General features: G+C 41.8%; 1 long non-coding RNA gene across 4 annotated transcripts; it reads left to right on the top strand.

Annotated features, from left to right (window-relative positions):
• The first annotated feature begins 4,725 nt into the window (after positions 1 to 4,725).
• On the top strand, positions 4,726 to 25,231 carry LOC112482508. 4 transcript variants are annotated; one of them, XR_003047327.1, is made up of 4 exons: positions 4,726 to 4,799; positions 6,111 to 6,312; positions 10,366 to 11,048; positions 22,440 to 25,231. It is a non-coding gene; the product is annotated as an uncharacterized LOC112482508 (long non-coding RNA). The 4 variants fall into 4 exon arrangements; XR_003047329.1 differs by lacking the exon at positions 22,440 to 25,231 and adding an exon at positions 17,234 to 17,369; XR_003047328.1 differs by lacking the exon at positions 22,440 to 25,231 and adding an exon at positions 17,128 to 17,217.
• The last annotated feature ends 2,422 nt before the right edge of the window (positions 25,232 to 27,653 follow it).

Below are 27,653 nucleotides of genomic sequence, written 5' to 3'. Positions count from 1 at the left end.
CTATAAAGCAGGGGTCCCCAAACCCTGGGCTGTGGACTGGTACCAGTCATTGGCCTGTTAGGAACTGGGCTGCACAGCAGGAGGTGAGCGGTGAACAAGTGAGCTGAGCTTCATCTCTATGTGCAGCTGCTCTCCAGCGTGAGCATCACCACCTCAGCAACACCTCAGATCATCAGGCATTAGATCCTCATAGGAGCACTGGTTCCTGGTACCAAAAAGGTTGTGGACCGCTGCTATAAAAGATATCAATGATTGCCTTTTTTGGTGCACACCACAGGTTATGGTAGTGTAGTCCCTGTGCCCTCTGGGACCAGGTGAGAAATCTGAGCTTTTAGAATCAGGACCAGGGTATGTCTCTATGCCTAGATAGAGAAGGGATGTTTATGAGGTTCTAAAATTTAAACTTGTGGTTGCTGCAATCATTCGCTTTGTGTTATTCATGTCAGTGAAGAAGATGAACTGGGACACTCTACTGATTACAATAGCCAACATATTGCATGCCTTCTCTCAGTCTCACTGACTCATCAAAGCTTGGGTGATGCTAAGAGCCCTAGTGAATGGACTCAGAGTTTTGTGTTTCTCAAACACCCACCTCTGCCAAGGTGAGGTTGTCTACACTCATTCAAAGCAAACCTTAGAAGTTAAACTCTAGCTATCAATGAATCTGCAGAAACCATAGACCCTATCTCATTGCCCTTAGATCCTTGCTATTCAAAATCTAGTCAATGAACTCAATGTGTGGGCTTCTACTAGGAGTTTGTTTGTTTGTTGTTTTTGAAATGCAGATGTTCAGGCCTCACCCTATGCCTACTAAATCAGAATCAACACTTTAACAAGACCCCCAGGTGACATGCTGTCTCTTTTACATTTGAGAAACACAGCTTTAAACAACTTTTATGGGAAAAAGGAGAAAATTAAGTTCTGACGTTTTCCTATTGCTGAGAAAAAGTCAAAAATATTTTGCTTTTGTGGAACTTTGACTACTTTGTGTCACTACTGAAAAATGTCCCAGGTATCTACATCATTTGCTTGTGAGAAACAGGCTTACCTGTAGAGCTCTTAAAACAGTGCCACTTTTTGCATTAATGTTTGGATGTGTGAGTCTTTGCATTGGACTAGAGGGATTCTAGAATCCTTATTTCTATCTGTATCACACAATCAACTTTGCGAAGTGGGGAAATAATCTGAATACATCTATATGGAGGGTTCACGTCCTTGCCATTTTTCTCCTGTATATTGGCACTGCAAGGGAACCCTGGTTGAGCTGAGAGAAAAAATAATAATCTGGAGGAGGATCTAAAGAACAAAGTAAACAACAACAACAAAACGGAACCGAACTCATAGATATAGAGAATATTTTGGGAGTTGGGGGAGAGGTGAAAGTGAGCAAAGGAGTTAAGAAGTACAATGGATAGTTACAAAATAGTCATGGAGATACGAAGTATAGCATTGTATGCCAATCATCATTGGAAAAAAAAATCTCTCTGAATTGTACACCGTAAATATGAGCAACTGATTATCTATTACATTTCAATAAAGTTGTAAAAAATAATCTGGATAAAAATACAATAAATTTAAATCAGTTCTCGGAAAGAGGAATTATGGAACAATCAGGATCAAAGCGTAGAAATGTAATTTGCTGATTTGTGAAAAGAGATGGTGAAGGAGATCAGAAGCTAGAGATCAAAGTTTAAAGCTAAGAGCAAGTGGAGAGGGTGCGGGTGTGGCCCTGGCAGTGAGACTGGCGAAAGTGGGGTGAATGTTAAGTAGTAAACAAGGATTCCATGGTTCTTGGATATGGAATTCAAGGAAATAAATTTCCAGCAGTGTGAGGCTTTGCCTAGAAAATCCTAGGGACTGCAGTGTGGAAAAGCCCTGGCTTTCTTGGAGAACTTGGTTATAGGAGCTAATCAGTCTGATAGCAAAATGAGTTATAATGAGAAGTTATACTTCTGCATTTAGAATCTAATCCGGATTTAGTTACAAAGCTCTATATGTGTGGATTAGTTTGCTAGGGCTGCTGTAACAAAGTACCACAGATAGAGTAACTTAAACAACAAAAATTTATTTCCTCATAGTTCTGGAGGCTAGAAGTCCAAGATCAAGATATCTGCAGGTCTGCTTTCTTCTGAGGCCTCCTTGGCTTGTAGATGGTCATTTTCTCATTGTGTTCTCTCATGGTCTTCTCTCTGTACGTGTGTGTCCTAATCTCCTCTTCTTGATGAGACACCAGTCATATTGGATTACAGCTCACCCTAATGATCCCATTTAACCTTAATTCCCTCTTTTAAGGTTCTATCTCCAAATATAGTCACATTCTGAGGTACTGAGGGTTAGGGCTTCAACATATGTATTTTGGAGAAAACACAATTCAGCCCATACCAATACGTAAATTACCAAATTAGACTCATAATAAAGAAGGAAAGGAATCTAAAAGATGACTTAGCTCAGTATCTCCATTTTATTTATAAAGCATTAGAAACCATGAGAGACGAAGGATTAGTTTTTTTGCAAAGGCTATCCTATCAGTAGTAGTGATGGAACTAGAACTCAGGTCGTTCCCACAGCTTTCCCCTCCCTCAGGCCTCCTGAAAATAGTATGAAAAACAATAGAAGCAAGAAGTACAGGTCACACTTCCCAAACCTGAATGTGCATGCAGATCGCTGGGGGATCTTGTTAAATGCAAATTCTGATTCATTAGGTCTGACGTGGGGCAATGATTCTGCATTTACGGTAAGCTCCCAGGTCTGCTGTGCTGGTGCTGCCATGGCAGTGTGGTTCCTGCACTGTGGCCTTCCATCAGCATCACTTGGGAGCTTGTTAGGTATGCAAATTCTAAAGCCCTCTCCAGATTTATGGAATCAGGAGCTATTGTAGTGGGGCCTGGAGATCTGTGTTTTAATAAATCTCTGGGGTGATTCTGATGCATTTGCAAGTTTGAGAACGTCTCCTCCAGAAACAGTTTTCTTAACCTTGCTCTGCCTCAGACTTATCTGATGAGTCAGTTAAAAAGGCAGACCAACTGAATCAGAATCTATGGTGACTGTCTATGTGTTTGGGGGTGATGGTGAGGAAGATGAAGTGGCTATATTTTTTAAAAAAAACACTCCAGGAAATATTGCTAGGCAGCTAGGTTTGAGAACCACTATTGTTGACTGTACCCTGGAACCATCCAGGTTGCAATCAATCATTTTAAAATGTTCCATTTGTAGCCAGCTGTCCAGCGAGCACTTTGATTAACTGAGGGAACTTCTTTTTTTCTCTCTCCTCATCCATAAGTCCCCAATCTTCTCCTTCCTACTGGGTTATTCTGACTTCAGATAACACCAGCCATTAGCGGAATGTCATCGAGCTGAATTTCATTATGTTCTGACACCTTTGCTCTGCAAGTCTGTGATATTCTGTGGTTCACCTTTATGTTAAATTAGTTCTCATCCACTTGAGTTATTAATACATTACCCTGGTGAATTATCTTTGTTCTCTACCATCCTGAATGTATCCCCGCCCCCACCCAGTTCTATATTCACCTAGGCATTGCGCGGTTTGCAGGCTGGGACAATTCACACTTAGGATGACTTGTTTACACTGAATATGGCCAGGGGACATCATAAGGAAGGCAGAGATAACATCAGCATGGTAAAAACGAAAAAGCTTGATAATACTCAGTGTTGGTGAGGTTACAGGAGAAAGGCACCCTTATATACCATCAGGAAAAGTCAAGTAACCTATTTGGAGGGCAATTTTGTAATATCTATCAAAAAATAGTTTTTAAGTCACATGCTCTGGTTCAAAAATGTTATTTCTAGGAATTTATCCCAGAGAAACACTTATACAATGCACAAAGATTTATGGGTAACAACGTTCATTGCTGGATTATTTGTAATGCCAGAAAAACTGGAAGCTGCTACAGTAGTGATCATTGGGAGAGTGTTTAAATAAATTGTGTTCTATTTGTGCAATGGCATACATTAACTAAGAGAGGAACTCTGTAAGTATTGGAGAAAGCTGAAAGGCTGGACCCAGCTGAGGCCATTGCCCAGAGTGGCGGAATGTAGCCTCCCCAGCAAGGCTGTCTCAGGGAAACTGAGTTTCTCACATGGCAGCTCAGGGCTAGCAGAGCAAGTGTTGACTGAACCAGGTAGATGCTGAATGGCCTTTCATGCCTTAGCCTCGGAAGACATACACTGTCACATCTTCACTTTCTATGGGTGGAAGTAGTTGTAAGCCTACTCAGATTCAAGGGGGTGGATATAAATTCCCCCTTTCAGAGGGAGAAGCATCACAAATTTGTGGACAGGTTTTATAACCACCACACCACTGTTACCTCTAGGGAGTAGGGGTGGAGGAAGAAAATTTTGCTCGTCATTGTATACTCCTCTCTATTATTTGATTGATTTAAAGATTCCTCACATTACTTTTGAGATTAAAAGAGAGGTAAAATAGGAAAGTAATCGGAGGAGAAGGGAGGCCAGTGGTAGAAATTTGCAAGTGGAGGAAGGGATGGAAAGAGAGGAAGAAAGGCAGGTAGACCTGGGGGATGAAGTGCACAGAGGAAACAGATGCAGGATTGGTAAACATGGAGCGGGCAATTTGGCTTTGTGCTTATGCTGGACTCAAGTGAAATAGCTTTCTGCCAGACACAAGTGAGAAAGCCTTCCGACAATAGCCCCACATTATTTGCCCTTGGAAATACCACTCATTCTTTAAGAATTCAAATAGCATTTCCTCTGTGTAACCTTCTTGGTTCCCTCCCAGACAAGAATGGTTCCTCTCTCCTCTGGATGTCCACTGTGCTTGTGTGAGTAGACCCGCATACGGCATGTACCAGACTTACTATCTCAGTTAGTTGAGTACTTCTATGCTCCTCCAGTAACTATTTTTAAAGGTTAAACTATTTTGTTAATTTTCTACCTTCTCACATTGCTTAGTACTATTTCTTACCGTGGGCAGTGGGTGTTCCATAAATATTTCTTAAATCAAAAAGTCTCTTATTTAACAAATACTTACATGGCATTTACTATGTGATTGGCAATGCCCTCAGATATTGGCTCGTTTACTCTCTCCTAACGACCCTCTGAGACAGGTACCATCATGACTCTCATTTCACAGAAGATGAAACATGCACAGAGAGGTGAAAGAGCAGCGTCACAAACCTAATAAATGGTAGAGCTTGGAGTTAACTTTAATGGCTCGGCTCTGGATTCTGTCCTCTCACCACCGCACGTTCACTTTCCTTCATCCATGCATAATAAAGTACCTTTCTAGGTTTCCCTATTTGAGAGTCAAGAATAGTGTCTCATCGTATTTGGTTAAAATGTAGCAGCAACCTGACAGAATTGAAATTCCATCTACAAACCGCTGTCTGGATGGCTGGGCCGTGAGAGAAGCAAAATGGCATTCAGGCTAGTTGATTAGAGCTTTAGTCATTTAACCTTCCCTGTCTCTTCACTGACTCCAGCCTAGACTCAACAAGGCCTCCCAGGAAGTGTGCGAAGCTCCCAGAACTGTGATCAATGGCCCAGAAGGGTCTACCGAGAGAACATTTTGAAAGTCTGAAGAGGTTGCTTAATAGAAGGGAACAGAGGCTCAAAAAAGTGCTGAGATGTGGGTAGGAAATAATTTTAAAGAAATAATCATGGATAGAATGTGCAATAGTCCTGTGGTTGAAAACTCCTAAATAATGAAGTCACAAATTTATTTTTCATCAACCTATTTTCCCAGTGATTGCACAGCTAAGATTATATGAAGAAAGAGCAAAAGTAATTGATTTCAATATTTGTTATTATGACCTGTATTAAAATAGAGCAGAAAACTTTTTCAAGCAACTTGTTGTTACACAGTTAGAAGGAAATAGGGTAGTCAATTTCATTGAGCCCAGCTCAGATTCATTTGGGATGAAGCCTAATTTAGAGGTGGGGATTGATACAAAGGTTAGGTAAAATCTGGAGGTGCTTTGTCTGAAGTTTTAGTTCCACTTTGCATGAGACTCCACAGATAAACAACAAAAACATAGGAGTGTTGAATATTAGCTCTCTTGCTTGCTTCTTGCTTTTTATTGTCTAAATAACTCGGTGCTAATTTCTACCATTCAACATTTATGGACTTCCAGGAACTCATAAATGTCACGTCAGGCTGCCTCTTGGTGAATTTTTAATCAAGAGGGAGAAATTCAGCTACAAATAGACCAAGAATCAAGAGGCCCAATATTGATCGGTCAAAGTGGCACTTACGAACCTGAGGTTGAAGTAGTTTGGATAAAAGGATGCTGGGCTTTCGACGGCTCTGGAGCCATCTTTTCCCATCAAGGCCAGGTGAGTATCAGATATCCCCTTGGAGTTATTGAATAACAACAAATGCCTGTGCTAAATAGCTGCAAATGTGAGAAATGAAACTCTGGCGCAGGCCAAACATCATTTCAGTCAGAAATCCTTTAGATGTCACACTCTGATCCCAAAGCAGATTGTACCATTCTTCCTTACATAGGACAGAAGATCTCTTTGGGTGGAACGGGTCAAGGCCAAGGTGCTCCGGTTGTTCCTGCTCTGTACAGGGTCTGGCCTCTAAGTCTGAGGCCTTGAATCATCCCTGAAGAGATATGGAGCAGCGCTTGTTATGTCAGGGATCACTCAGCTCAGTGAATGATGTCTCTCACTAATGCCAAGCCATGAATCATTGGTCTGTGGTACTGTAAAATTAACATGCACCGCTATAAATAACTCATCTGTAATGGGCTGTCATTGATGGCTTTTTGGAAAGGCTTGACTCAGGAGTAAGAGTTTTAATGACTGTAATTGAAATTAGATGAAAAGCATCAGTATTGGGCTTTCTCCTGACCCATGCAAGAACAAATTTTATCAAATGTCAAAACAATTATGCTGTGTCAAACCTGAGGGACAGGATGCCACAGTGCCTCTCCTCCAGCATCTCTGCCTTCGGTCCCCTGGGATGTCTCCTAGTGAGTGACAGCACACACTTGTGCTCCTTGGTGCTGTTCCTTTGCAAAGGACCTTAACAGAACAGCAGTGCTGGAAGAGCTCCCCGCACACTTCTCAGATTAGAGTCATTACCAGTGGAAAGAGTCAGTATTATTAATAACAAGAACTTTTCTTTTATAGAGGAAAATGGTTTACAAATCCCACATCCATTATCTCATTTGATCCTCACCAAGGCTCTGGGAGGTTGGTCAGACATTATTGCTATTATCATCCTCAGATGTCTGATGAATTAGAGGCTCAGAGAGGTAACGCCTTGCCTAGGGTCACACAGCTTGTAAGTGATGAAACGGGGAAACAAGAACCTCTGGTCCAAGCATGTCCACACTTTAGGGCATTCTACCATGGTCTAGTGGCTGGTGTCCAATATCTCCCTCCTCCTGACTGACTAGCATGTTTCTTGCTTCTGTGAAATACTTGACCTTAAGTAATTCCAAGAGGACCTGCTTCTACATCATTAACAGGAAAATACAGACAGCTGAGGACAAGAGTACATGTAGTATGTTTTTCACAAACTGACCCAAATTCTAAACAGCTTTTTCCAGTACAATTTGAGCTATGAGTGGAAGTTCCAACTGAGTTAGTAGAGAGTTTTTGAAATAGGCCAGATGGTGCTTCAGTGCTGTCTTTTCATTTTGCTTCTGGTGTAATAGAGAGCTTCAAGAGTTCCCTTTTAGGTGATGTTGAGTATTAGGGGGGATGAGGTTTTCACAAGGAAAAGCCCAAGATTGGAGCTGAAGGGCCTCAGGGATACTCATTCTTTGAAGCCCAGCCACCTCTTCGTTCCCTACAATCAGATGCTACTCTTCATAGAGGTTTCCTGGTCCCTTGACTGTGTCTTAGGAAGGAGGGGCTCTGAAGTTACTGCCAGGCCCTTCAACCCTGTGGTGGCTGCTGCTGGCCTTGCTCTCAGGAGGCAGAAAATCTTAGAAGCAGTAGAGACCATATGCTTCAGCCATTATCTTCTGAACCTCCAGGCCCCAGACAATTAGTCAGAGGAGCTGAGCCCACGTATGACTCCAGTCCTAACATCTCCCCAACCGAGCCTGCGCCACATTGGCTGAGGTTTGCAAATGAACACAAGCATACCTTTGTTCCTACAGCATGTCACCATTTCCCACCTGGAGACAGCTCCGTAATCCTCCTGTGCAAAAATAACAAGTCCCACATAGGATTGCGTACATGGTCTAATTACATGTAACAAAACATCTCCTCTCAGGAGAGAAGGAGTGTTTGGTGGTAAATTAAGAGATGCAAAAACCATTGTGAGCCATGCTGATTAATCCAGGTCTCTAGCAATGGGGAAGGATCCTTGAAAAATGGGTTTGTGGTTTGATGATTATATGCTCACTAGGGGGGCTTTTCATGTGCACTGCTTTTATGCTGAGGAGCAGGAGTGTGACTGGGATGGAGACTGCCAAGCTGATTCTTTTAGTGACGATGGAATGGAAATTGCTTCAAAAACATAACACTTATTAAATGGGTAAAGCACCAGGGAGCCCACCTGCATGGGCTCTCAATACTTCTCACTGCAGTTTCAGATGGGACAGTGTCTGTACATGTCAAACCCTTTATCCTGCTTTACCCTTAAAAATCATGGATTTATTGGACTTGCCTTCTCCAGCACAAAGCTTGGAGAGCCGCTCTGGGCTCCAGTCTATGGGGACCTTGTCTACTAAAATGAAAACAGAACAAACACATTAGAAAAACAGAAAAACATACTTATAACTAATTACAACTATGAAGATAGAATATGTGTGGGGGGGATTTTGGGGGGGGAGGGGAGCATGCGTGTGTACATACATAAAGCTTTTTGGTTAATATAAAGTGCCTAAGATTTCCAATATGATCTGTGTTTGAATTTTTAGTCTTGTCAGTTCCTAGCAGTCACCTGACCTCTCTAGGCCTTAGATTTTTGGTCTGTAATATGGGATTATTAATTATTTCTACTCTTCTTCCTTTAGAGGTTATTGTGGGGATCATAGGGGAAAACAGATGTGAAAATGCCTTGCAAGTTGTAAAGCATTATATGAATGTCATTTTCTCTCATATTAGCACAGAGTGTCTAGCACAGAGCAAGTGTCTAATAAATATGCTTGTTATTGCTGGATAGGTAGACAGATGCTAAAGGGTGAGAATGGAGTTATTTGAAACATTCAAAAACTCAAGAAAGATTTGCTATAAATCACAGATTTTATATTCATTCATTCATTCATTCATTCATTCATTATTTATGCCTACAGACCTGATCTTCCTAGGTGGTCTCCCATCCAAATACTAACCAGACTCGACTCTGCTTAACTTCCGAGATCAGACATCGGGGCTGTTCAGGGTGGCATGGCTGTAGACCATGGTCCCTGGCTCCACTGGGGCACGAACCCAGGACCTTCTATGTGTAAAGCAGATGTGCTAACTGCTACACTATGGAACCATGTCCAAATCATGGATTTTTAATAGCATTTTTAAATGGGAAGGGGTATGGAGCCTTGCAAAGATCAGAGGAATATTCTTGACTGTAGAGATGAGAAAAATCTGAACAGGAACAGGCATATCACCTTGGCTAGAAGCTGAGCAGAGTAAAAGTTGAAGGGAATTAGGTAAAAAATGGAGAAAAGGAGAATTACTAGAAAGCTGAGAGGTCAGAGGTTAGGTATTGGATTAGAGCTTGTCCTTGAGCAAACAGCTAATTGTATGAGCAACTATGCAAAAATAAGCATCCACACAAGAATGGGCATTCATGCAAAATGGGCATTTATGCAGAGATAGTCATCTGGGTAAAGATAGGCATCTATGCAAGGTCTACAGCATCTTTGCAAGGGAAGTGCAGGTTTGCAGTTGGTGATCAAAAGTAGAAAGAATGTACTCATGTCTAGCTCAGGTACAAAATCCAGGATTCGAGTACCTCCAAAATCTTTTGTGGTGATGACAATTGGGGGTAGTAGAAAGGGGATAGGGTGGCAGTAGGTGGGATTGATCATGAACTAAAACTCTGCCATGTACCCATTTAGTTACCATTGGGATGGGACAGTCCCATCCCAATCAAACATTCCAGTGTCTTAAAGAATAGAGCAGTTCAAGGACCTTAATTCGGAAGCAGTAAAATCCCCAGGGAACCAAAAAACAGCCTGTGAACTTTCCAGGGAAGCATCACCTCCCCTCCCTCATCCGCTTTGAGCATGTATACTTTTAGAGCTGTAATCCCTAAAGATGGAACAAATACATTTCCACTACAATAGAGGGAACTTCTGTGAGAACAGAGCTGTGTTTTGAACGTTTTAATATACAAAAATTGACACCCATCTACTTCGGTATTCAAAAACCTTCTCTCCGGAATAGAATAACAATGCTTTCTCCTCTATATTTTCTTTGCAGGCTGCCATGAACTGCTGTTGTGAAGCAAATCCTTCTGTTGCAATCCTTTATTTTTACTTCCCCCTACTTTGTAAATCACTTTCTTTCTCTAAAAGATTAAAGTGTGGTAAAAGCTGCTAAGTGACTAAGAAATGGACCCTTCTGAGTCAACAGATCTGCCCCCCATGCATCTTTGAGTCATAGCTGCTAACATTTCTTGACACAATCCAGTTTTTCTTTTGATTTTTTTTTTCTCTCTTGGTAGCAGGGCTTGTAAAACAATTTCAAAGTGCTTGGGGATGGGAGATTTTGCCCTGATACATGAGCCACTTTTACCATTTTGGTGAGCTCCCTGTCAAGTAGCACATGAATATGACATGGCATCTTCATTTCTTGGCACAACCTGGATATTCTTTTGCTCCTACTGCCAAGGCATTTTGGGGGCTATCAAGAATGTGTTTAGTGTGCCTCCCAGAGTTCTGGACAGCCATTACCTGCAGTGACCACCCATCATGGTACAGAGAAGAAAGTGTAGATTCCAATACGAATTCTTCCTCTGCTAGCTGGGCTCTTTAGACAAGTCACTTTACCTCTCTGAACCTCATTTTCTCATCCATGAAATGGAGTGAAAATATGAACCCCAGAGGAATGTTGGATGATGAAGAGTGATAACCTGAGCATGCTTGGCACTTAAGGATTTTTCAGTAAGTATGAGCTCACTTTCATCCTCTTTCATTTAAAGCATCTCTCTCTTTCATTTTCTCCCTGTCTGCATAGGCACATATTATGTGGATGGATACATAAGAAACTGGCAGCAGTGGCTGCTTCTAGAGAGGCCGTAATCTGATATAGGAGGTTGATTTTACTTTTTACTGTACAACCTTTTGTACTATTTGAAACTTTTGTCATCAGCATGTAGTTCTTAAAAAATATTACCAAGAATATATATATTTAGAAACTGAGTTTCTAACTCTTGCTCTTACCACTTCCCCCCCACCCCCCGCCCCAGTGTCTTTGTTTCAGGGTTTGGCAGTATGCTGCGGAACAGGTGTTGGTTTCTGTTTTGACATACCAATATTAACTGTAGAACTTGAGTAGTGTAAAAGACCTCCAAGTTCAAGAAGTTTTGGGAAATAGATGACTTTTTAATAAGAATTGGACAACTGAATAGACATTTGGGAAAAGATAAAAATACTTCCATATCTCATACCATATCCCAAAATAAACTCAAAATAGATCAGAGATTTAAATGTAAAAAAAGAAAAAGAAAAAGAAAAAAAATGAAACTGTACAAGTAGTAAAAGAAAACTTGGGTGCATTTCTTTACAATCTGGATGTGGAAAGCTTTTTAAATCATTATCGAAAATCTAGGTCTAATGAGAGAAAAGATTGATAAATTTGACTATTTAAAAAAGAAATTTTTTTTGTAAGGCCAAAACATTACGAAGTCAAATGACAAGCAACAAACTTCAAGAAAGTATTGCAACATATGTCACCGATAAAGGACTAATATCTTCCTAGCATGTAAAGAATATTTGAAAATCAAGAAATGAAAGTCCAAAAATCTGAAAAAAAAATGAGCAGAAGAAAGACACTTCACAGAAAAATAAACGCAAATGGTCTTCAAACATATTTAAAAAACTGCTTAAACTTACCCTTAATAAGAGAGATGCAAAATAAAATCCTTTGATATTGTTTTTAGCCTATCGGTTTCAGAGAATTCGAAAGATTGACAAAACACGCTTTCGATGAGGCTAACTATACTCTCATATTGCTAGTGAGAGAGCAACATGGTCAGTCCTGTGGAGGAGAATCTTGCATATTGAGCAAAACTGCATTTACCTTTTGAGTTAGCCATTATTTTTGTTGGGATTTACCTGAGATATATTTCCAAAAATATGAACTACTTGTGATAAGGTTATTTATTGGGATGTTATTTATCATAAGAAAACATTGAAATCAATTTAGATGCCACACTATAGAAGATACGTTGAATAATCTATGGTATCTCCACATAAGAGAATGCACACAATCTGAAAAAGAATGAAAACACTCTCTACAAATTGCTATGGAATGATTTTCAGGATATCTTGTTAAGAGCAAAAAGTAAGGTGTGAAAGAGTACATATAGCATGTTACCTTTATATAAGAAACAAACGAAAACGTACTTGTTTCCCAATTTTTGCAAAAGGACATGCAGGAAGCGTGAACCAGAAACTGATGAAAATGACTGCCCATTAGCGGGTAGGGCTACTAGGGATGATAGTGAAACTTCTCTGAGTATACCTTGTCATATAGTTTTGACTTACACTCATATAAATGTTTCTTACATTTTAAAACAAAATTAAATCAGTAAGGATGAGTAAAACGCAAATTTTAAAACTGAATACAAAATCAAACAAAGGAAGCCAACCGCATATCAAATGGATAGCATAACTATACAGAAAAAAATAACTCATTCAAAAACTCTTGAGCACTATTCTAACTGTGTAGCCTTGGTGGGTTAAAAAAAAAGAACTGTAAAAACACCTTGAATTTACTTAGTAGGCTTGTTGTTGGTAGTGGTATTGGTACAGTAATTCCAATAATTTGAATATATTTTAAGACCTAGCAAAAGAATGAAATGCATTGATAGTGACAAGAACCAGGGAGAAGGGTCTAGACATATAGGACAGGAAAAGATGAGGAAAAATCCTGCCATGTTGATTTGAATTAGAGGAGTCAGTCTGAATTCAGGTTTGTTTACTGAAAAAGCTTTGAAGCAATAAACTCCAGTAGCTCGCCTAGCACCCAGATCTTAGTTGCTAAATACCATTTCCCACTAAAAGAAACCAGAGCTCCTTGGAGAAATGGCTAATTACAGGTCCCAAGTCTGGGACATCTTGTATCAGAAAGCAAACTATAGCTCAAAGACTGATGATGACTTATCAACAAGACACAAGGAGCTGGCTTGAAGGGGTTCTCACTAGCCAAATTTGAGACAATTTGAGCATCGAAAAGAATAATGACAATAGATTATAACACAATAAAAAACGAGTCCAAAGTGATGCTAAAAAATTAAAACAAGAATTAGAAATAAAGAATAGTGAAATCCAAGTAAAGTCTGTAGTCTAGTTAATCATAATGTGTCAATGCCAATTTCCTGGTTTTCATAATCTACTATGTAGGATGTTGTCATTTGGGGAAGCTAGATTTTGGATACACTGAGCCTCTCTATAATACTTTTGCAATTTCTTGTGAATATTTATTTCAAGATAAATTTTAACAAAAAAGCATGTGTGTGTGTGTGTGTGTGTGTGTGTGTGTGTGCGTGTGTGATGGGGTAGTGTTCTTTACAGAAGAATGCTAGCTTATATATGTAGAAAAAATAATAAAAAAATCACCACTCGCAACCACCAACACAATATTTCATTCAGAGAAAGATCATCAATGGATAATAAAATATTGGATGAAAGCTGTTAGAGAATGAGATATTCACATGGTCTCACCCCATAGATTACTTATTTTCTACAAAGGGTAGAGGAGCTTTTATGGTAGATAAATCTGGCAGACATCACCTTAACCAAGTGACAGAAAAAAATGTCCTGCCTGACTGCCTCATTAGTTCTTGCTCTGAGCCTTTGATGCCTTGTGGGATCATTATCAATATTGAAATAAAATGACATTATGAGCTTCTTGATATGCTGGGATAAGTATATAAGGACACCTATGTAGTACTTATACTAAAACTATCTAAGCTGAATTTAATAATGAGGAAACAAATACCCAAATTTAAATTCTATAAAATGTTAACCTGGACTCCAAAAGCATCAGTCATAAAAGACCCCCTCCCACCCCACCTTGCATAAAAAGTAAGAAACTGTCCTAGATTAAGGAGACTAACTAGACTAAAAAAAAAATGACAATTACGTGGAGTAGGTGATTCTTGTTTGGATTCCAGATCAGAAAAAATATGGTAAAGCACTTTACTAAGACAATTGGAAAAATTTATATATAGGCAACATATTAGATAATGTTATTATATCAATGTCTTAGGAGTAAAAAATAAACAGTGTGCTTATTTAGATAATGAATGCCTGGTTCTTGGGAGATACATGCTGAAGCACTTTGGGAGTCAAATTTCAATATATCTGTAACTAATTATTATTAAATGGCTTGGCAAAAAATAAAATAAATAAAATCAGTGAAGAGAGGGATTCGAGCAAATAGAGCAAAATGTTAGCAGTTGATGAATCAAGTGGAAAGAAAGGTATATGTGCATTTTTATCATATTATACTTTCGACTATCTGTAGGTTTGAAAATTTTCAAAATAAAAACTTGGGAAGAATACAATGAGCTGACATTGATTTGTGCATAAAATCTTTTTCTTATACCTAAATTGGAATTCCTCCCCTTTCAGCTCATCCCTTCCCCCAAATCTCATCACGATATAGCAAGAGTTGCCTGGGGCCTCACGGCCCAATGGGGCCCAGGTTTCTAGTCAGTCTGCAGAGAAGGCTCCCACCGCTGCCACCTCTGGGCTCTGCTGCGGCACCAGCAAGGACCATTAGTGAAAGCTGGTTGGCTCATCACGGAACCTAAGAGAGCATCTGGGGAATTTGGGGCCTCCTTTGTTTAAGGCTTACTGAGCCCTTCAGCCTTAGAGAGCTGATACTCGAGACTAAAAACTGGAATAACACGATGCACTTTACAACGGAGGACTGTGAATAGAGATGATTGTTCCTGGGAGGAGGGACACCACTAGTCATTTTTGATTGGATCCATTAGTTACTGTGAAATATTCAAATAGTGAATTGCAGTCATCTAACCACTAACAAGCCAACCAATAAAGGCGTCTGTTCACTCATGAATGAGCACTGGATAATTTGCATTGTGATCTATACCACTGCAAGGATAAATACGGCACAGTCCACACCAACAAAAAGTTTATTGAATGTTTGGGAATGTTGACTACAGATCAGTGCCACGCAGTGATTGGTAACTGAATGATAGCAATCTTCATATTGTAGCACCGAGGTGACACATCTAAATTGGGAGGAGAGGCCTTGAGAGAAAGTTACGTGGAGAGGGTGAAATATTTTCCTTCAGTTGTAAAACCCATTTTCTTTTGTCCTCAAAGGAGAAAATAAATCAGGAACTGGGGTCCATGCTAGGAGAGTGGTGGAGAGTGGTTCTAAAAGATTCATTTGGCTACTGTCAATTTTCTCTGTCTCTTCACTAGGGCTAGTGTGACGAGCTAATCCTTATTTGCTTGAGACTTCCAGTTTTAATACCAGAAGTCCCGAATCCTGAGAAAACATCACTCTCAGGCAAACTGGGGTAGTTGGCCATCTTATGACCTTTTTACCCCCAGTCCAGAATCTTTTGTTACGAAGGATCACCTGTGAGGAACAAATTAGATAACATGCTAGCTCTGAAAATTCTGAAGCGGACACAGAGGAAGGAGAGAAAGAGCCAACCTCTTTTCTTTTTCCATACTGATCAGACAGAAAACCAACTTGGTGACTGGTTACTCTTTCTCAGCTCTGCACTCTCCTCGCTCCTGCTCTTCCTATCTGCCACCTGGAAGGCCCCGCCCCAATCCATCAACATACACAAATACTGCTCATTCTTCAGTCCCAGCTGAAATCACATTCTCTCTTTAAACCCTCTCCCAACTGTTCTAGCTGAAAGTCATCTTACCCTCCTGAGAAATGTAATAGCACTTATTGTCATGCGTTCGTGGAGTAGACATCGACTTTTATTTTAGAAATAGAAAGAGCTCAGAGAAGTCCTAGAGAAATCAGAGATATATTCATTCATGTGTAATTCACTCATTCATTCACTTTTTCTTAACTAGGTACCCAGCACTGTGCTAGGCACTGGGGCTTCGAAGACAAATCAGGTCCTGCCCTTAAGTAGCCACGGTCGGCTAGGTGAGATGGCCAGGTACATAAGTAAGAATAATGTGCTGTGGCTAACATCGGTAAACAGTCATTAGGGTGTCTACTGAGTGGCAGACATGATATTAGGTGCTAAGGGGTTACAAAACCCTTCAAGAAGTTACAATCAGTTTAGTGCCAAAAGCAGACCCCAAAACAAACTATTTTAATACCTTATGGTAAGTGCTACAAAAAACGTAAGCTCAGGAGCTCTGAGGACACAGATGAGGAACATTGAAAGAAGCTGTGGGTTGGGTCAGGAAAGGTGTCTTGGAGGACCTGGCACTTGTGATGACCAGTTGGAGGTCTGGGAAAAACATGATGAAGGCAATGGAGACAAGGAGGGAGATAAATTTAGCAAAGCAAATCAGGAGAGCTTTGTCATTGATCATAGTGGCAGAGAAAATATCTTAGACTTTGTATCTTCTATAAAGTCTTGTACAGGACACTGTGCATGGTAGGTATTTAACATACATGAGAGGGTTTATTTGGGTGAGACACTAGGGACAATCCAAAAGATGACTGACTAGATATTCCAGGGGGGTCTTGTACCAGAGTTTCTAAAGTGTATTCCTATGATCAACTCTAAGATAAAAAGTTAAGCAAACAATGCCTCCCCCAAATGAGAAATGTTATTTAAATCTTGTGTGCATGTGTCCTTTGTATTCATTCTCTCCAAGTCCCATCCTCTTTTTTTTTTTCATAATGGTTAAGAAGTAAAATCAAGTTAAAACGTGTAAATTTCCCACCTTCTCATTTTCTCTATTCCAACACATGCTTGCTTTCACACACATGCATGGACACACACATGCACAAATACAGAAACACAGATTTATTATGCTTGCTTTGTCTTCTGTGCAGGACTCATCTGTGCTTTCTACAGTCAGATCATAAGCTCCTATAGTTGGGAGTGATGTAGACCTCCGCACATTGATTTTAATAAATACGTTTTGATATCGACCTCCAGGGTCATATCCTCAATTGCCTGCATCTGAAGAGGAGACCCTACACAGATCTGGATTCAAATGAACAGCTCCAACCTCAAATTCCTAGCCTTTCTCCTTGAATTGCTGGCAGGGGTGGTAAGATGGAGCACAGGAAAGAATTACCCTTCTGCCTTGGCATCTGTGCCAGAGACTTCCCAAGGCCCTTCTCAATCTGTTCTCTCCCATGACTGCCTCCTGCCTGCACACCTGCCTGCTGGGTGCCACTGCAACAACCAGTAGCCCCAGAGACTGGTCTTCCGAAGATACCCAGGCACAGCAGCTCTGGTCCCTTTGAGGACTGGCTGGATGGAGAGAGAAGACTGGTTCTGGCGCTCCAGCTGAATTTGGGTTGGGTGAAGGCAATTGCTTTTGTCTGATCTGCTTGCTTTGTACTTTGAAAAATACAGATGTCTTAGATTGTTGCTATAATATTTGCATCTTGAGACACTGTGGCTAGGATTCAGAAGCACCTCGAGAATTTTGGGACTTTGATGAAGAGCATAGTGATGATCCAGGAATCAGTGGGGGCCAAGTATAGCCCCTGGCTCACTGGATGACTTCCTACTACATCCCTAGCAGTGAGCACCACCCAAAAGTACACAGAGTATTAATAGCTATTTAGCATTTCCATTGAGGGAGCTCTGGCTATGCACCTATGACCATCTTATTTAATTGTACCAACCTCATAGGACAGGCATTGTTATCCTTGTTTCACAGAGAAGGAAATCGGGGCTCAGGGAGGCAAAGTTGCCTTATCCAAGGCCTCAGGGCCAGTGAGCAGCAGAGTTACAGTCTAATTGCAGGTTTGCCTGGTTCCAAAGCCTCTGCTCTCCTGTCTCTCTCAGCACGTTGAACATGCTGTTAGCATGGGCCATATAGGTAGAAATTGTGTCACACACATATCTTACGGACTGATTGAGAATAGAGACCACGCCTTATACTTATTTTAGGATACAATCTCATTACCTGTGAAACAGGAATGATCTCACCATTTCTTCTCAAATGAGTCAATTCAAATCATGTTCCATGTGAGACTTTGAAATCCGGGGGAGAAGGTGGGACTGAGGCCCCAGGCACAAAGATAAGCTGTGCTTTCCCCGCCAAACATGCCCTCTGTCTTCTGAGTGCCTATTAGACTCAGTCAGTTTTGCAGATTCCTTGCGGAGCTCTGTGCCAGATAAACAGTCTCTCAAATTTCTTATATGTTATGAGGCATTGCAGATGACTCTGTATAATCAAATATGCCATTCCACATCTCATTTGTAATTTCACAATTTAGCTCTCTGCGCCATTTAAGCACATATAGAGCCTCTAGAGAAATCCTTATTTTTTTCCTAAAGCTTTTATATCTGAGCTGAGTGCTGATTTTGGTCTTTGCTGTGTCTAATAAGATTCTCACAAAGTTTTCTCACTACGAAAGGCTTTATAAAGTTTAAGAAACCATGGAAATACATTCTGGCCTAATATAAGTCGTTGTAGGCCAAGAAAGCATCAAGCAGAAGGCCTAGATGAGGAGCTGACTATTCTTTTCCTCTTCTATTTCTTTTGTGTTTGGCTTGACTGGGTCTCTGAAGGATATTATGGCTGTTTTGTAATCCTGCACTGCTTGGCAGTTTACAAAGCACATCTCGTGCATCGTATTGGATATGAGCTTGACAACTACCCAGTACGTGAGGCAGGGCAATTATTATCATCCCCATCTTATAGATGAGGAAACAGAGGCTTGGAGAGGTTAGGCAACTTGCCCAAACCCATGAAGCATCAAATATAGATCTTTTGATTAGAAATCTGGCGTCTTCTTGCTAATCTATTCTGCTCTCCCAGAGGCAGTCCTTTGCAGTTACGGAGCTGAGACTTTGGAGGTGAAATTGTGTCATATTGATTCTGCTGCCATTTTGTTCTTGAATCCATCCACCACTCTCCATCCCCACTGCTACACTTCAAGCCTCAGCCACTGCCATCTCTGGGTCACTGCCACAGAGTTCCAAATTGGTTTCCTTACTTCTAGTTTTGACCAGCTGGGGTCCAGGATCCACACTGCAGCATAAATGACTTTCTTAAATGAAAACTTTATCACGATGTTCCTCTGCTTAAAACACTTTAATGGCTTCCATGGTCTTCAGAAAACACCAGCTTCCCTAATGTGGACCTCTGAGAGCCTGCATGAAGTGATGCTGCTTACACACCTATATCCGCCTTTTGTTACTCCCACTCCCAGAATCTGAGTGCCAGCTGCTTCCTATCACCAAACTCTCTTGTCTTGGAGCCTTTGTCATCTTCATTTTATGACTCATTAACATCTTCTCTCTGTTTCATCTTCTTCTCTTTACAATGTTTAATAATTTTGAAGTGGTTTGTAACCAGCTCCCAAACAAAAACGAAAACAGAAAAAACTTCTTTATAACTAATTACTGTTATCAGTAGTGTTAATCTTTATTTTTGTAACATGATTTAGAGTTTATAAAAATGGCTGACATTACTTCCAATAAGTAGCATAATAACTGAAGTGGGCAGGGATCCATTTTATAAATAAAGACACAGGCTTGGAGATGTTAAGTAACTTGCTCACCTTCATGCCACAGGCAAGTGACAGACCCAGCACTTCGAAATCCAGTCTTGAAATTCTGGTTTATACGAAATTATGCGACCTGTTTATGTCATTTATCAGCTCCTGGCTGCTGTAAATGGAATGTGTGGTATAGACACTGTAGAAAACTGGGTTGCACTTCACAGACTAGAAGGACTCTTGTAGAAGAGGGGTTCCTAGGCAAAAGGAGGAGCAGCCATAGGAGAGAAAAACGATACTGCCAGAACAGCCAGCACATGGACTCATTAACCTCTTCCACACAATCTCTATCTCTCCTACGTCCCTGTTGACCAGAAATAAGTCAGAGGGGAATTTGTGTGGTAAACTTTCACCTGCAGGGACATGATCTCTGGAGAGATAAAACATCACGAGTGGACGGCTTACTGCTCTGTGCTGAGTCATGGTGGTAGTTCTTCTTTCTTGGAATAATTGGGAATTATTTTCCTGGGGGAAAACTATCAGCGTCCCCAACAGTGTTGCCTAAATGACAAATTCCCAGGACAATATAGCTCTGGTTAAAACTCTCAACTTACTAAGAGCCTTTCCTAACTCAATCATTCATACATCACTTTCTCATGCCACTCAGCAACAGAGAGTAACACACTGTCAGAGAGTCGAAGAAGATTGGGACATAGTCCCCGAGGTTGTTAACAATAAGCTATTCAAGAAGAGGAGGAAAAGTACCCAAGGAGAGGGAAAGGTTATGTGAAGATATTGAAATAGTCAAAAACATGGCAGGTTCTATAGCAGTTTGCAGGATGGAAGTTACAGGACTTGAAAATTGATTGAGATAGGAGAGGAGTGTCTGGCTAGAGCAGCTGGATGGACGACTGTGTTATTTCATGAGGCAGGGGTTAAAAAGCAAAGTTTTATTGATTTATTTCCTTTACTCTTTTAGATATAATAATCAGTGCAATTAATAGCACCTTGAATTTGATGTGCCTGTGGATATTTGAGTCTGGAATGCTGAGGACAGCTTTGGACTAGAGATATGGATTTGGGTTCCTCAGTGGACAGGTGACATTTGAAACCATGGGATGGACGACATCACCTGAGAGAGAGAGGCTAGAGTGGAAGAATCCTACTTGATTTGGCCAAAGTCAGAACAGAGACAAGAGAAACTAAAGTCACACGGTTGTAATTAATTTGATAGAATGTGCCATATCCAAAAAGTGCAGCAAGGACAAGATGAACAACTGGAAAAATCTAGGAGAGAAAGAGGGAGCTTTGTGTCTAGGAGAAGAGAAAGAAGACAGGGCAAGGGGAGAAGAACTGGGTGGATTAAGTGGCTCAATTTATTGCTGAGGATTTTCTAGACTCCAGATGTCCTTTCACACGGTGCCTGGTACGTGCTTGGAAAGGGGTCATAGGCACTTTGCAAAGCAGTGCTAGGCTGGATACTATTATTTCTCACTTTGTCAGGTAATCATCGTGAGGCTAGTTTAAAAGAAAAGGGCCTTCAGGTTTGTGCTCTGGTAAACACCCTGTGCCCTGCCTTAGTTTCCCAAGATCATCAGTCTTTGGGATGCTGTTGACAAGTCATTTATTGATATCAAAGAGAGAAGGAAACATACGGTTCTTTGACCCCCCTCTGCTTGGGAGGCCACTTGTGAGCAGAGCTCTCCACTGGTCTACCATACAATGAAGAGTCACCTACGCACAGCCTGTGTGAGGTCAGCAGTGCCTCTTGGAAACAATGAATCTGGCATACGCCTTGGTGTTCCATGAGTAGTTCATTTGTCAGTGTGCTCTGACTTCGAATGTGCCTCTAAATCTTAGACCTGTGACCTTTTGAGGTGCAGGAATCAGCAATTTTAAAAGTCACAGGGCCTTCCATCCAGGTCTTGACTCCACTCCAGAGCATGCACTAACACACACGCCTTCAAATCTCAGTTGCTTAACCCAATCCAAGTGCATTTGCCAATGATGCCAGAGCAAAGGTATGACGCAGGGACCGGCAGCATTGGCACTACCTGGGAGCTCATTAACATTCAGAATCTCAGCCCTACCCTAGACCTACTGAATTGGGGGTCTACATTTTAGCAAGATCCTCAAGTGATGTGTATGTTTATTAACATTTAAGAAGCACTGCCCAAGATTACTGAAGGCCCCTTGATGGGTGAACAAGATATTTTCTGTATAAGAAAGAGGAATCAGACATAATTAAATAGGAAAAGGAAAACAAAAAGAGGCAGTATGACCCGCTGGGAAGTTATTAAATTATATCAAACCCCAGCATGTTGGTGCCCAGCGCGTGGGCTCCAGGAGCCAGCCCCGGTTCATGGCCCTTGCATTGCTGAGTTGGAAGGCCACTCTCCATGCCTGTTCCTAGGGAACAGGTGTCAGGACAGCCTGATTGCCGTTTTGCAGTTGCTGCCTGGGCTTGCAGGTAGGAAGAAGAGGGATTAATCAACTGCAGTAAGTCCTATTAGAAAATTGGAAAAGCCAGCACAGTTTTTTTTTTTCCCCCATGAGGCACCTCAAAGTGCTCATGTTAAAGGGGTGATTACTGGCCTTTTATTATTCTCATTTTGGTAAAGCTGTTTTTTCTCTCCCACACCTGTGTTTAAGGTTAATTCTGTGTTATTTTCTTTCCGCAGGTCTGTGCTGAGTGCCACAGGGAACGGCATTTAGCAATACCAAGCAGGAGAGCCAGAGAGAGCAGTGCTGATTCCACACACGACTTGGAAACTGGCTGAGTCTGATGGCAGGAGAATGTGTGTTTTTGTGGTGTTAACTGGGAGGAGGAAAGCAGCCGGTGCTCGGGAGCGCCAGAGCAGCTACCTCTCTGGATACCTGGCACACCAGGGTGCCACGGGGCGGCTCCTGGCTGTTCCCCGCTGTGGGAGATTTTGCTGCAAGGAGGGCTAAGAAGGAACGGAGAGAGGTTTTGCTTTAGCAAAATGGTCTCTTGAGAAATGAGGTGAGCATGAGTGTGCAGAGGGTTAGGGCTTAGTGCAAGGGATGAGTGAGGAAGACATCGTGCCTCAGAGGTCATCAGGAAAGGGGGTCTCCCAGAGCAGAGCCACTTTAAATACCCATGCCTTGACCTCTTAGGCCACTGAAGCCAGAAGCAGCCTAGCACATAAAGGAGCAGCCAGCAACCACATAACCAGTAACCACATAACCAGTCTGGGCAATATCTTCTGATTTAAAACCACTATTTCCCTCCTTTTTTAAACAAAGACTCCTAGCTTCCCACTCATTATCCACTCTCCTTCCTTCCTTACTAATGAACCCTGATTTTGTCCTGGGTAGCCAGATGCCATGTAAAATGATGAGTCTTTCTGGCCTCTCTTGCAAGGAGCATGGCCCACAGAGGGAACCGAAGTCATTGGGTGGGGCTCTCGGCAAGCCCTTCCATACACTGACTCAGTTCTGGAGAACTTCTACTTTGTGCTTCCGCTTTCTTTCTGCCTGGAATGTGGATGGATGCTTAAATCTGGAGGCAGATTGGATGACAAAATCACATACTAGAGATCGTGAAATAGTGAAACAGACATTTGGGAGGACACTGATTCCTGGATGATGCCTATTTCTGGACTTCTGCCACTTGCTAGAATTTTCTGCATATGTGGGAAACTCAGTTCTAGGTTATTTACCTCTCTTTTATGTTCCCTAGATTAGGTAAGACAAGAAAATCTTGATACAGCAACAAACAAATTTCCAAATCTCAGTAAGGTTAGCCAATAAAAATGTTTCATTTATATTAAGCCTAGTGCAGAAATAACAGATTGGCAGGCAGGCCTCCTGGGGCCAAGGGCCTGTGCTCCTTCCATCTGTGTCTCCACTGACCTAGACACTCCACCTCCTCTTTGTGCAGCAGCTGATGGGAGAAGTGAGTGAGAATAGCATACGGGCCACACCTGGATGAGGTACAGGTCTCTTTCACTGAGATCTCACTGGCTAGAATTCAGTCACATGGTCACAAAGAGAGCTGGAAAATTTCATCTGGTTATGTGCTCAGGAAGAAATGGAAATGAGTTTTGCATATTTTCCAAACACACCCTTTCAAGGGGAAGAAAGAAAAAAAGAAGGAAAGAAGGAAGGAAGAAAGAAAAGAGGGAAGGCAGGCAGGCAGGGAAGCAAGAGAAAAAAAAAATAAAAAGGAAAGATCATCAAATGCTTGTTTTCTAGAGATAATTAAAGCATGTTTCCTGGGACACACAATATGTCAGTGCATAGAAAGAATAGAATCATGCCATCTGATTCCCAAATAAATCTATGTGTGACCTAGTCTTCCCTTCCTTCAGAAGGGTTTCACTCAATACCTGCCGTATTCAAAGCACTGTGGGTACAGCCAGTGGGTGGGAATGACTCTCTGTGGGAGCTGGTGTGGATTCACAGTGGAAAAGGCTGTTTTGCTCAATAACATTCCTGGCTCAGGAGCTGGATAAGTCTCACTTAAATCTGGATGCTTGTTGTCACTATCCCTGTGGCTGACCTTGAGCAAGCACTTCCTGTTTCTGAGTGCTGGTTTCTCTGTTTCGTCATCCGTAAAGTAGAAATAATAGCTGCCTACTGGGTCTCTCTGTCTATCTTTAGAAAATTAGAGGTAATATAGTAAAGACCCAGAGTAGAGGCTCAGCAAATGTCATTTTTATCTGCTTAGCCTTCTCTTTTAATTGCCTCCTGGCTATCTATGAAGCAAAATTTCATAGTTTGGTATACGAGAGAGCTTTATCTCTATGGATCAAACCTACCTTCCCAGCATCCTCTCCTGCATTGCCTTCATTTCCTCTATATTTCTGTTTCACCCTTAAGTTCTACTGTTCTCTAAACTTGCCCAACCCTCATATTCTCGATGTCTTTTTACATGTTGTTCCCTTTGTGGAGTCTTTCAGCCTTGGCACTAATGTGGAGTCTTTCAGCCTTGGCACTATTGACATATTGGGACAGGCAGTTGTTCATGGGGGACTGTTTTGTGCATTATAGAATGTGTAGTAACATCCCTGATCTCTACCCAATAGAGGCCAACCCTGACGCCAAAAACGTTTCTAGATATCACCAGTGAAGATAAAATTGCCCCCCTTCCCCCAGTGGAGAACCCCTGTTCTAATGTCTTTCACTCTCTGCTCTCCCTGGTAAACTCCTACTCATCTCCGATGCCAACTTATAATGTCACTCTCCCACTCCAAAGCCTTCCCTGTCTTCTCCATAGAGAATTAAAAACCAATTGCTTTGTCCTCTGTGCTCTCACGACCCTTTATTCATGTTTTTGTGTTAGTATTTACTTATTTTATTATAACTTATCTGTCTAGTAGATAGGATCGAAGGAACCTGTCTTGATCATCCCTAGCCTCTAGCACAGAGTCTAGCACATAGCTGATTAAAAATATGGCTAACGAATTAAGCAACAACACCTGAGTGAATAAATGCACTTGAAAAAGAAGGATTATTGCTTAACATGAACTTCAGCAGTGGCGCCATTGTCTGATTGAAGTTAAAGCTAAAAACGTAAGAGCTCCTGAGTATGTGCGTGAGTTCACTGGAACATATGAGTGATGGGATGCGGTGCCTTCACAACATTCGGTTTCAAGGGGGAATGGGGAAAACGCTTGGGATGTTAGACAGGAAGGATGTGATAACCATGGGGCTTGGGACAGACAGAAAGAAATCTGGAAGGAAATTTGCTTTACCCATCTGCTCTGGGTAAAGAAAACACAAGTATGTGAAATGGTGAAGCTACAAAATAGTTGTTGGCAAGGTCCAAGTGAGCCACTTCAGGCAGGACCAGCTAGAAGTCAAAGAAGAGTGGTCGGGTGGTGCTGAACCAGCTGGAAAAGGAAGGGCTTCTGATCAGAGGCTGGCTTTCTCTATGACTACAAGTGTTACCATGACAACTAGCCCCTTGCACTGGCTCCAGTCCGACCACACTGTTGTTTGCTGTTTCTTAACTCTCCGTGTCTTCCCACTTCAGGGCCTTTGCACCTGCTGGTTGCTCTGCCTGGGAGGTTTTTTCTAACTTACTCCCTCATTCCATTCAGATTTCTGCTCAGATATCAGGCCTTGGATCACTAGATCTACAATACTATCCTCCCCAAGCACTCTCTATCCCTTACCCAGCATTATTTTTTATTCATAGCACTAAGCATGTACCTGCTTATTGTTTATCTACCTCCTCACTGAAGGTAAGGTACACAAGGATGGGCATTTTGATTTTCTGTTTTATTTCCTGCTGTATCCTCAGTGCCTAAAACAGTGCCTGGCGCCCAGTAGGTACTCAACAAATATTTGAGGAATGAATAAGTAAATGAATGAATGAACGGATTGAATTTGTCTTGAGCTGGCCTTGAAATGCGGACAGAGGAGTGGAAGAAGTGAGTATGGAGCCAGCAATTGAGTGTGGACAGAAGAGGCTGCAAAGTCAGGAATTAACATGCCATACTAATTTTCTCTCAAGATATGTAGGGAACCAGGGTCTCTTCCTCAGAGTCTGGCAGGAACTGAGGAAGGTAGAAAGATTTACATGTGGACTGCTACTTCTGCTAAGGCAGATGTGTTAGAAAAGATAATTGCAAAATATCAAGCGCCATGGAAACACTCATTAATATTGGGGGCTGGTGCTCTCATGGCGCTGGAGGCTTGCTCTGGCTCCGATTAACAGCCAGCAGTTCTGAAGCGCGTCCAAAGCGCTTGGTTTCTTGGACCCTGAATCACAATCTTTAGTACACAATGACTTAGTGCCTTCTGTCAGAGCGTCTCCAAGCATGGCATCAGCAGTCACCCTGCCCACATCCTTGGGAGGAGGTGGCACTGAGCAGCAGGTGCTCGGCCCAGCTTGCCTTTGACTAATATGTTTTTAAAAGCTTGCGCCCCTTTTTTATGCTATCACAGATCCACGTTTCCTTTCATTTCAGCCTGACTCTGGGCTGTCCCTTTGCTCTGCCCCCTGCTCCCAACATTAAAACTTGCTCCCCACCTGGTTCTTCTATAGTTCCCAGCCCCAGTGGGATGAGGAAGATGGCTCTGGAAGTCAGCTGGTCCTGGCATTGGCCTTTGTATTGCCAGCAGGAGAGGTCAGAGCCACATTCCTCCCCAACACGATTCATGTAGGGTGGAGAAAGGAGAAGGGGTCTGGGAGATGCTCCGGGGGTCAGCGCTTTGCAGGATAGACACATACTTAGTCCATTTCCCAGCAGTTGCATTTTCTCATTTTTCTCAGCAGAGTGGTGGGAGAGCTGGTGGGTGGGAGACAGAGGGGTAGGAGATGCCAGAAAGAGGACCCACTTAGTAAAGTGGTGAGTCATACTGGCCTCTCACATTTTTAACTGAGGAAGAATGAAAGGAAGGAGGAAAGACAAATTTGCATAGGTTCTGTACACAGAAGTCAGAAATCTCCAAGTATTTTAGCCTTCCCTGGTAGATGCTGGTTTCTCTTAAGGTAACTTCTGTATTCTCTTGCTTTGATGGTTCAAGAGTGAGCAAATCTGTTGCCTTTCATGAAAATATTTTAGTGTTCCAGAATAGGTAAATCCCTCCTCCCTCATATCCATTCTAAGCATATATGGATCATTTCTCTAATCCTGCTTATTGTTTATCTACCTCCTCACTGAAGGTAAGATACATGAAGACAGGTATTTTCATTTTCTGTTTTATTTACTGCTTTATCCTCAGTGCCTAAAACAGTGCTGTGTGGTCACAGGGATAGGCAGAGGTGTTCTGAAAATACTTTGTGAACTGGTTTGGACCCAGAATAGGCTGCATTATTTGCAAGGCACTAGCCTCAGCCCCTTTGCTTGTCTGTTCCTCACTCAACTCTAGTTAGAGGAGTTGGGAGGTGGGCTCAGCAGGCAGTGGAATCAGGTGCAGGG

The sequence above is a fragment of the Pteropus alecto genome, unplaced genomic scaffold, assembly GCF_000325575.1.
Source record: "Pteropus alecto unplaced genomic scaffold, ASM32557v1 scaffold135, whole genome shotgun sequence".
NCBI classification, from domain to species: domain Eukaryota; kingdom Metazoa; phylum Chordata; class Mammalia; order Chiroptera; family Pteropodidae; genus Pteropus; species Pteropus alecto.
Note: the sequence above shows the minus strand (reverse complement) of the source record. Positions and strands in the feature narration are given on the sequence as shown.